We start from the raw sequence: 12,447 nt of genomic DNA, 5'->3' as shown, positions 1-12,447 counted from the left end.
CCCTCAAGAGAAGATGTCTAACTTTAATTTCGTTCCCAAAAGACTTGGGATAAAATTCCTGGCACTATTAAGCCATCTGTTGAATATGGTTTTCTCTACTACCTAAGATCCCTAAATAGCGATATACTAGTGATGATCCAATCAATGGGAGGATTTTCACTTCCTGATGCATATGAGATATCCATTAAAGTAGAGAATAGTTTAATTCAGGTCGGGAAGATTTCTCCCAGACCTCTTATGTCCATATTTCCAAATAATCATCCCAATATGTCTTTGCAAATTCTATCATTTGCACCCTTTCTAGTGGTGCCAACATTACCAACAACTGCTCAGGGTACTGCAACTCAAGAGGTTGATGTTTAATGCTCATCTCAATAGCTACAAGAGATTAAAAGCCTAATTTAGACTTTTGGTAAGAAGTTGGTGAACCTGGACAAGAAGCAGTCTCATAACAAACCCCCTTATCAGCAACAAAATCAGGGTTCAAATCAATCTTTTCAAGAACAACAACAACAGTACAAGGGCAATAGGCCTTTCTATCAAGGAAACTATCCAGGTCCAAGACAAAATTTAAATTAGAGGCCTTTTCAAACATATAATCCAACACCTATCAGTACAGTGAAAGACCTTGTACCTATTCAAAATAATCTTGCTGTTGATTATGAATGGTGTTTTCCTTATGGTCGGCCTCATGACCAAGATACATGTGCAAATGGTGTCATCAATCAAGTTTTAATGGTGCAAAGTGCTACAAATAGTTCAAGTGCTACAAGTCCAAAGCTTAACTCACCTAATGATGGAGCTTCAAAACAACGAGAGTAACATACACATGACACTACTCTACTAAATTGGCAGGGAGAGGATTTCTGCAAAATGAATGCAGATGATACTCGAGTTGCTGATAACACAAGATCAAAGAAGAGAGATTTTGAGCTTGAGAAAGTATCTATTAAAGTGAAAGAAGCATCTACATCACAAATACCTCACATCCTATAGATAAACACTTAGCCAGCTAACAAGGAGCAGCCCCATTTGCAAGCTGACCATACTGGTGTGAAAACCCATCAAAAGGTGAGTCCAACTTTACCTTTTAACATTGTTCAAAATATGAAGAAAATAAACATAACTATGTCTATGTGGGACTCTCTAGCTATTCTTGGTCACCAAGATATGCTATAGTTAGCATTAAAAGATTTGAAGGAATCAAAAGAATCCCCAATAGGTCAAGATAGGGATATGTTGACTAATAATCTACAAGAAAATAAGCAAGAGAATAAAGAGGAAGAAAAAAATGTACAGACTCCTTTTTATTTATCTTTAATCATTGGGGATAAATTAGTCCATAATTTTATGGTTGATAATGGAGCAAGCAGTCCTATCATGCCAAGATAGATTGCTGATATTTTAGGGTTAACTTACCAACCTTTAGAGAAATGAGTATGGGACAACAATAAAGACCATAGGGGTAATTAAGGATTTGGGTTTAACATTGCATGCTTTCCCAAATTTCTCCATTCCCCAAGAAGTGTTTATCATTGATCTTCCCCCTTATATTTTGCTATGCTTATCAAGAGATTTCACTACCAAGATTGGAGGATATTTATCATCAGATTGGCCACACATGCTTTTTAGGACTAGATATGATAATAAGGTAACCATTAGATTTGTGTCCCTTTCCAAAGACCATATTGAGCCATATACGCCACCTACAGTAAATATCAACACAATTATTCCCCAGGAAGATGAGCTTGTTGTAGTTCAAGAGTTGCAGTTGTTGGTCTCAATTTCTAACTACTTTGTTTTCTATTCACAATCTTTTGCCTCTATTTACAATAGAAGAGAAAAACAAGAGGAAAAACCTCCTATACTACAATCTTGACAAAGCTTAGTTGAGTGTACCTACTTGTGACTACTTTCTCAAGACTCCGTAGATGGTTTACAGAAAACCAGTGCAAAATTTTTGCAAACTCCTTCCATTTAGTGCAACCAAACATGAATGAAACATTTGTTTTAATTTTTTGGGACCGCAATGATGTCACAAATACTAGCAATATAAACCATTGCCTTATCTAGGCATTAGAGTCATCAAAAAGCAGACTGAAATCTGACAATAGAATTCATACATATACCACTATTTTTGATCTATTAAATCTGTATATGCCTGACATACACAGACTTCCAATCTGTACTATACCTAGTCATCAAATTCATGTGAATATATTGATATCAATGAAGATGAATTAAGTATATTTAATTTTCCTCCTTGAGAAAAAGACTTAAAACATTCCCATTAATTACCTTGCAAATCATTTAACTAAACAATCCTTGATTATCAAATTAGAAATGAAAATCAACATGTAAACATAAAGACAACATAAATCTGTGATTGAAATATTTTTTATAATATATTATTTCCTCATCAAAGATTACAGAGATATAAGAATGACCCAAAATGTCAAAAACAAAGTCTGCATTTATTTTGCCAGAGCTTCGCTACAAAATATTTGTGATCTCTATCTAGGTAGTCCTAGCATCCTTTTATAAAAAAATTGGATGAAACAAGCTTCGGACTTCCCTAGAAGAATATTCCTAACTTAACCATAATTCCCTCCAAAAGTTACACCAATTACAAAACTGCGATTGGGGTAGGAGCATAACTGATTTTGGAATGTACTCTTCCACAACTGATTAGTTGTCCAACTGGAAAATGGCCAACTAACCTCTCTATATTCATAGATTAGGTGCGAGGTATTTTCAATCCTTCAAGGTTCTAATTACCCAATAAATCTGTTGCAAAAAAACAACTCCTTCAGGATGCCTGAGAACTACCACATGCTGGAGCATCAATGGGATCTTCTTGTTCTCTTGTCTTTTTCAAAACAAACTTACTCTCCCATAATTTCAATGTCTCATCATCAGGCCAAGGAAAGCTTATAATTTTTTGCTTTTGTTTATTCAAACTTTTCCATGTCACCCTTAGTTGTTTAACCTTCTTCTCCAAAAAGCCAAAATATGATTTTACCTTTTCAATTTCTTCAATAGTTTGAATAAACAAAGAAGTATCATCCATGTTTATAATATTATTTATTGTTTGAGACAAATTATGACCTAGCTCCTCAATCCACAATTCCTTGTCTTTAATTTTATTTGCACTTAAGAAGCCCACAGGAAACAATTCAAACTTTTCATTTGCATATTCCTTTCAGAATAGATTTTCCCTTCTTTCAATATTTACTCTTTCTACTAAAAACTTGGACAAGTCTTTTGCTAATTCATAAGTAGATTTGATTGTGTCATCAACGTCTACTTCTTCCTGAGATGATGAATATATGGACTCTATGTCCACCTCTCTAGAAATGCATTTTTCTAGAACTGGCCCCAAAATAGACTTTTCCTCCTTCAAAGAATCCAAAAGAGTCATTATTCTTTTCATGTTTATATAAACAATTGCTGCCCCAATAGTATCAACAAATTTCAAAATGGTGTCTCTGACCTTTTCTTCATATTTACATGCAAATATTGACTGATCCTGCTTCAATTTTTCAATTTCATCTTGAACACTTTCTATTGATAGGAAGCCATGAGTCATAGGGGAAGGAGGAAATTGAATAAATAGAACTGGAAGGAGGGGGCCTAGTAGGAGAAGAGGCAATCATTAATTGAGAGGACTCACCCTTATGTTGTTGTCCTTCCAATTTACCCTTTAACTCTGCAATGGTGTTGTCCTTGGAAGCGATTTCAAGGTTTGCATCATTATAGGCCTTGAGGACTACTTCTAACTTTACTTGGAGATCAACTTTCTCTTTTGGCACCTTCTTGCCCACTGCCATTCCAAATTTAGCAGACTCTAAAGTCATGCTAGCAGCTTTGATTACTCATGTATCTTTGACTCTCTTTACTATAATACCCCCTGAGTAATTAGATCCTGAGGAATCTCCCCTTCTTCTACTCTCTTTTCTTTTTAATGACCACATTACCAGAGTTGCGTGGTCATTACTATAAACTATCCCCTCCAAGGGTTTTGTTTCTTTTGTTACTGCATCAAAAATTGCAGCATCTGCTTATCCCATTCTGGGAGAATTAGCACTCAATCACTTTCAATCAATTTTCTCCCTACCTCAAAGGTAATTAACTCAAATTCTTTCAACATTTATTGCTTTATTTCTACCTCAAGAGCAGATGGATCTTTATTTGATTGTTAAATTTTTCTTTTTTTACACATTTCCTTGAACTAATCCATGTGCTTTCTCCAAACAATTGTAAAAAGGCTCCTGACCTCACAAAATTGTCATAAGCTAAAAATTCATCACTGACATATTTTATAATAAGATCCAATTCTTTGCCAGCAAATTCCTCAGTAGTCAGATCCATCTTAGCACCTACTAGATCCTCTGGCATTCCTTCCTACAACTCTCCATAAGTAAAAGAAATTTCCCCTAGGCTTCCTAATTGCATTAGTTTCTCAGCAACGGCCTACTCATCACCTATATGTAATGGGGATTGAGAAGGTGAATACATGGCTTCACTCAGTTGCTCTGCCTCTTTCTCCAATCTATGCCTCTTTGGGGAGGTTTGGGACTCAGGAGCATCCTCCATTGGCCTTTTTCCCTTTGATGTGGAAGGTTCATCTCTCCTAGGAATCAACACATTATAGCCCAATTTCTTGTACATTACATACTCTCCAAGGAGAATAATCTTAGTGAAAATGGGTTTGGTCAATATGAGCTTAGCCTTTTCAGGATCTGCATTTATTACTGCATCCTTTTTCTCATTCAAAGTTTGCGTGGCATCCTCAAAATACTCTATCAAAAAATTTATCTTCTCCCCAAATGGGGTAAAACTCTTTAATGGATTATTATTTTTATCAAAATGTTGGACAAAGTCAATAGTTTTCTTAAATACCAACCATTTTTCTTTTCTCACCTCTTGCTCTGCCAGATTAAACTCATTCCTTATCAAATCCTCAGGGAAGTGGAATTGATGAACCTTTGCACCACACCTGACCTTTTTTCTAAACGTACCATTGAGAAAATCCTCTGGATCAACAACCTTGTAATTGTTGTTGGCAATCTGTATGGCTTGAAGAATTTATCAAAATGCAGCCAACCCCCTTTAGTAATAACAAATTCGTGTGCCATGGTAATGGTTGGAAAAATTGTTCCTCTGCTCTTATTTGTCAATTGTGCTTCTTGCAAATCCCCAATCTGCCTTATGATTTCAGCAATACCTATTTTCAAGGGGACCTAACAAGGGAGTAGGTATGGGGTTCCCCTGAAGCCATATACCCTAAAAATAGTAGAACAAGGATATAAAATTATATCACCCCAAATATGCACAATTTTAATATCTTCTGCAAACTCCTTGGGTCTGATTAATTCAAGGAGAACTTTTGGGATCTTGGGGTTCTCTTGACACAAAACCAATCAAATCTATGTTATGTTTCTATCTTTGTAGTTTTCTTGGGGCAAGATTAATTCCATGTTTATTTATGTGTATTTTTATTTTTCAATGGCTTTAGGAAATTCAATTGCAATGGTTGTCCAGAATATGGGATTAGATTTGTTACTATTGGGTTAATGAGTATGGTTCAAAAATTATAAAAATTGAATTCTTATAATCATATCATAATTTGATACATTTGAAAAAATATTTTTGCAACATGGTTATAACCATTTTATTCTATTAGGTATGACCATGGTGATCAAGGTTCTCACTTCCATGCTTCTTTTTACCAAATTCCAAAGGCTGCTCCTTATGGAAGATGGTGCCATTCCTTTTTAATTTTAAATATTTTATAGAAATAAATATTATTACATATTTAGATAGAGGAAAAGGGTTATTATAGACAAAGTTGGAAGCATCTCATGAGTTGTATGATATTTTTAATAATTTTTGTAATTATTTGAAGTGTAAATTGCTAGTCTTGAAATTTTATTTCAGTTAAACCATTTATCAAATTTGTAAAGAAAGAGGATGGGCATTCATCAATGAGAATCATGAGACAATATAACAAAATCTTTTTGAAATCTAACTAATTTGTATGCTATCTCAACACCTTCAATGCTATTTACTATTATTAATAATGAAACACTTATTTCTAGAACTAGTAGAAATTCTCTATCATACAAAGGATATTGCTATGGTGGAGATGTAAGTAGAGGGTATTTATCATTGTCTACACTTAATCATGACAAAACCCTTTAAAGATGTTAATTTTGATTTTCTAGTCTATTATTGTGAAGATTCTAATGATGGTATATTGGAAATTTCTTTACATATATAGGAGGATATTTTTAAGAATTATGGAAACAAAATTAGGTGACATAGAGAATTTATGTATTTCACCCTCTATCCTATGGTAAGCAAAACATTGATCTTAAGGCTCCTAAAGAAGAGTTGAGAATTAGGTGACATAGAGAATCAATGTATTTCACCCTCTATCCTATGGTAAGAAAAACTCTGATCTTAAGGTTCCTAAAGAAGAGTTGAGTTGGAGGTTTTCATAAATACTTGTATATGTATTATTATGTTCCTTGAATTGCTTTGTATCTATGTTTTTTTATACATCTATACAATCTCTTAGTACTAAATAATATGTTAATTTTCTTTGAAGTATGAGATTTTTTTCTAAAAGGTTTTTCACACATAATTCATTATGTTATAGTATATTTCTTTAATATTTATTTTTTTGTAATTATAGGACATATCTTGTGTTCTTGGATTAGTGTAGGGAACATATTCCACACTACGACCTTTAAGCTTAGAATGTAATGTCACAACAAATGCCCATATGAAAATAAAATTTAGAAAAGATTAATTAACTTGGTGCTAATAATGGAAATCCATAGAAACATAAATGAAAACATGGAGGGTATAGAATACTAGTTTGGTATGACAATAAATTCACTAATTTTATCAATTATGACTACTATTTAATAAATTGGGATCCTACTAAATTTCCTGGAAGTTTGCATGCTTCTTTAAATTGAAAGTGATAGTGCATACCCTTATTGCTTCCCCCCCTCCCCCCCCACAAAAAAAAGATAAGATGATTTAAATACAACTAGAAATAAATTTATAGATCTATTACCCTTAAGTTCATGTTTCTGAAGACATGATGACAACAATTAGACATATTGTTAATGCTTGTCATTGCTCTACTATCAACTACCTATATTTAACCTAAGAAAGGATACCTTTGAACGCCCAAGGTATAATTCTAATAATAAAAACAAGTGTTTAAAATTAAGATAATAACATGTCAAAGAGCTATAATCATAATAGACTGCCATAATTAAATAATTAAAATTTAGTATAACAAATATTGATCAAACCGTGGACTGCAAAAATCACACAAACTTACCATTCAAAATACATGAACTAACATGATAGTTTAACATTATCTTTTCTAAAAATTAAAAAAATATATATATTATTAATATGAAATTTTAATAGTTCACAATATTAATATACTAAAAATATTCAATTTTATGTTCAAGGGGTTGAGCTTAACTGGTTAAAACACTGGGTTCTCACTGTTGAGACCCAAGTTCATTTCCTAATAGGGACATCTAAAGTGAAATTCCAAGTTGTGACTCTTGGCCTTCTCAATTTTACTATATAATTTTTTAAAAATTATTATTAAAATGACATAAAAGGAGAGAAAATATTAAATATAATTAAAAATATTTATGCAAACAATATTATACTATCAAAATCAAAAAAATATTAATATATTGAAAATATATAGTGGTTATTAAAACTTCCAATATATTAATTAAACTTAAATATATTGAAAAGACACTGGCATATTAGGGACGTTGCCATTAGGCCATTTTCAAATAACATTGGAATAATAGGTAGAACTCATGAACAATTACTGAAACTAGAGTAGAACTGGTAAACAGTAGAAGGTTAAACGGATTTTTCATATAATGAGTCCTAATTTTTCAAGTTTTTAGTTGCCTATATTTAGTGAAATGTTTGTTGTTTATAGAATCATGCTAAGAACAAAAGCATTATTAATCTTACAAAAATTAGCACAGCCATTTCTCATTGATAAATTCAAATCTAGTGTCCACATACATGAAATCTAGATAAATATAAAAGTCAAGTTCTTTCCCAAATGTTAAATTTTTAACAAAAGCAACATTTCTATAAGTAGATCAAGGCCAAGGACGATGCCATCCTCGGCTCAAGGCCACCAGACACTGTTAATTTCGTAGGCATAGAGCGGCATCGGCATAACAAATTCGGTAATGACTTTAACGAGATTACCTTGAATACACCGTACCATTCTCCCCTCTGCGTTAAATACAACAATCTTGTAGCCATGCAGATGTACCAAAACTCACCCACAACTGTTCACCACCACCTGTGAGTCAAACAAATTAGGGCAAAAACAACTTTCAAGGCGCTTAGCATTTTCCTCATGCAAACTCTTGGGAAATAACTACAATTCTAACCAATTATATCTTTCTCCACTTTCGTGCTCTTCATTCAACTTCCATAAAGAGAGATCGCTGTTATCTACCACAATTACATTCCCATCATAGCCAGTTAAATTCCAATAAAAAAGGCAATCAGATCTTCTTGGTAGCTTTATAATCTCCCAATTCTTCTCCACAATGTTATATACTGCAATATCAAATGCAAGAATATCGGTGTCCTCACCAACTGTAACATTAGCCCAATAAAACCTCCCTGTAGAATACAGGCCCTCTTGCCATGGGAAAATTGAAATGCGTAGATTCATGTTGATTAGGGTCCATTCATTAGTGTCTGAATCATAGATCTCCATCACCATGTTGTTCTTTTCTCCATTGATGGGGAAATTGCATCCTATGACCAAGATGCAGCTCCTTGTGGCAGAACTGAATGCCAATCCATGGAATTTGAATTCCGAAATTCTTGGGATGGGATAAGGGAGAGGAGGAAGCTTTATCCATGTCGTTGTAAGAGGGTTGCAAATATAGTATGAACATGGTTCTCTCTTCACATAGCGAGATAAACAACAGAGGATGTTTTTGCAAGCAGTAAGAACACCGCCGATCTCAGAACCCATGAAATCTAAGGACAATGGATATACACCCAGTGGCTCGGAGTGAAGTAGAAATAGAGAATGTGACAAAGTGTGGGGGAAATACTTCTCTCTTTTATTACCAATGAAAAAAGCAGGAGACGACGAAGGCACAAGGGTTGAGGAAATCTGTCGAAACATTGGTGCTGGTGAAAGAAGATATTGCCATCGTTTACAGACGAGCCGGAGATCCCTATTGATGAAAGTGGGCAGACAAGATAAAACCACCATTAATGGCTTTTCTGGTAGCTTACTCCATATCTCAATGTCTATCTCTATCGACTCTTCGTTCATAGCAACTCTTCGTTTCAGCTCCATCTCTGATTCCTGTTTCAACGTAGATAATTTATCTAATAATAACTGAAGGCGTAAACAAGGACAATAATTACACTTCGGAGACACAGACATGATGAATGATATTGCAGAGAGTCAAGCTAAGGAAATTCAATCCTATTCTGCCACTCAGACTACTATATAATATCTTCGCCGGCCAATATAGATAAAAAATTTAATTGTTTATTTATCATGATAGCTGTTTGATTCTTTTCTTTGGCGAGGCATTTGTCTTGAGCTTTTGTCTAAAGGAAACGTTAATATTTATATTCTTTATAAAAGCAAGTGTATTGCTAGAGAATATTTATTTAAATTAAGGATTAACTTATCCCTGTGGAATATTTTTTTCAGGTAAGGAATAAAAATATATTAAATATAAAAGACAGTTACAAGGCAAGGTCAATAGGTCAACAGAGTACAATTGATTATAAATTCTTATCCTTACTAATTAATTCACTAATTCACTTTTAAGAATGTGAAAAAAGATAACAGATTCTAAAGACCTGACCAAACATAAAATCTGTTTAATAACCACTAATAAATGCCAATTAACATTATCCAATTGCTAATGGAAGTGGGTCCTCTCCCACCTCAATGGAATCAACTAGTTATAAGGATCTATTTAACCATGGTTAGTTCACACCCATGAATGAGGTTTCTATCGAGTGTTACAAGAATGGAATGTGCATGATATAAAAGACTCCTCCATAAACAAAACTTTGGCTAAGATGGAGAACGCCTTGGTGGGTAAGTTTGTGGGTAGAAGTCTGGAGATTGCCCGAGTCCAAAAGTAGGCAGCTGTGAGATGGCTGATTAAGCATATTGTGTTGGCCTTAGCACTAACCAAAGATATGTTTTGTTTCTCATTTTCTCTCAAGGAGGATTGCACTTTCATCCTGTCTTCTCACCCTTGGTCTTTTGGCAAGGAGAAGGTTCTCCTCTATAAATGGCACCCAAGTTTTCCATTCTGGCTGGGCCTATTCCATCCTGGGTCTGTCTTGTGGGCCTTCGTTTGGAGTTTTGGGATGACGAGATTATTTCTAGGTTCGCCAACTTGTTTGGTTAGTTAATCTCCTTAGACTCTATCACTAAGTAGAGACATATGCATTTTGTTGAACATTATATATGAATATGATCTTCTACAGTCCATGGGCAGCCATGAAGGTTAGTCTCTTATGGAAAATGTATTATGTAAATGGATTTTCTATAGGATGTCTAGATAAAAAATTATCTTATAGTTTTAGTGTTGTTATCATGTTCATTGTCATCTTTGATGTTGAAAATTTGTAAATTTGTGAGGATGTTTTATTGAGATTTACTAAAATACAAGGAATAAATGATAAAAGTAAGATATCTTATACATACTTTTCTATTAAGTTATTGTTAGTAATCTCTACAATTGTCTTCTTTATATAGAGATATGTGTATGACAATATGAATATGTTGTGCAATTTGGTCATTAAAATAAAAGTCTCTTGATCTTACTATTTAGTTTTCTAAATGTGGACTAAGCCATGATTTTATGGTGTGAAATTTAGCTATCTTATGTGTACAAGAGAAACATCAAACATAGATGAAAAACCAAGCTTCTAGAAAGAAGCCATGTTAAAATAATTTCAGATTGAGTCCCATCACATTCACTAATCTATGATTAGCCTAAAATGGCATAAAGATTTCTTTCTTATCATCTATATAGTATATTGTCCATTCACTTCATGGATGATAAAAACTTTATATATTGTAATAATGAAGTACATCAGAAATAAACTAATTCTTAGTGAAAAACTTAAGTACACGAACTTCCTTAGTTAAATTAAAAAATTTACCTTGGAAAACTTGAATAACTAGTAGCAAGGAAATGATGTGTTGAAGTTCCCTAAAAGGGGACTATATTTTAAGTAGCCAACTGCTAAAGCAACCATGCTTCTAAGCTAAAATGATACATACCAGTCACGAAATGGTTATCCTTTAGAAAACTTTTATATAAATCAAGACAATGTTGATATTTATTTATTTGTATACGAAGATATAAATATATTGAATAAATTTGAAAAATGATCTATATGAGTTTCTATTAGTTAAATTATAAGATCTTGATAATTTTTAATTAATAATTTTTATTATTTCTTACACAAAAAAATTTATCATGATATTTTAAAGCTTATTTTAAATGAAATAATTTTGTAATTGTTAGTTCAATTTTATATTACTTATTATATTCTTTTACATCTTAGAAAGCCTACTTTTTAAAAATCTATGACCCATCACATGAAATGACATGATTTGACATTAAAACTTTTTCATAAAATTTTACTTTAAATAATATTGTATGATTTCATTGCTTTTGTCACACTCTTAATTGTTACTATTGTAGAAGAAACTCTGCACATGCATAATCTTAATTTTTGTGAGAAAAAAATTGTATTAAAAAGATTTAAAGTTATATTATAAAAAAATCACTTTTTAATTGTCAACTCAATTTATATTGCTTGTTAAACTATTTGTTTTTTATCAACAAAGGCAAAGACAAAGATTTGTATTAATAATGCATTTAAAATTTTACAAAAAATGGCTTGAAAGAGTTTTAGCAGGGTTTGGAGACATAAACCATAGTTGAAAATCTAACATTTTCAACTGAGGATGAAATTAGACTACTATCCATCTCCTATAAACATATTCGAAATGCATTAAGCAAACAAGATAAAAGAGCATATATCTATGAGATTGAAAGGGACCAGCAAAATCATGGTTTAGCAACTCCACATCTACCCCTGGGACGACCACGACCTCTAACCTGTCCGAGATCACGCCTTATGCCACTGCAACCACCACCATCACTGGCAGGGGGTGTGGCAATCTGAGGTTTCCCACTCGAAGGAGAGGGAGGAGTTCTATCTACTGTAAGGAGGAAGTCGTTGAGGATGGCATATTCTTCAAATTCTATCTCCTTTTTCTGATCTCCTGGTTGCTCCGAAAGAACACTTAATTTCAAAAAATCAACTGCTACTGAGACATTTTGCCTATGCTTCTTCCTA

The sequence above is a fragment of the Cryptomeria japonica genome, chromosome 10 (genome assembly GCF_030272615.1).
Source record: "Cryptomeria japonica chromosome 10, Sugi_1.0, whole genome shotgun sequence".
Classification (NCBI taxonomy): Eukaryota; Viridiplantae; Streptophyta; class Pinopsida; order Cupressales; family Cupressaceae; genus Cryptomeria; species Cryptomeria japonica.
The sequence above is the reverse complement of the archived record's forward strand: the minus strand, read 5'-3'. Positions refer to the sequence as shown.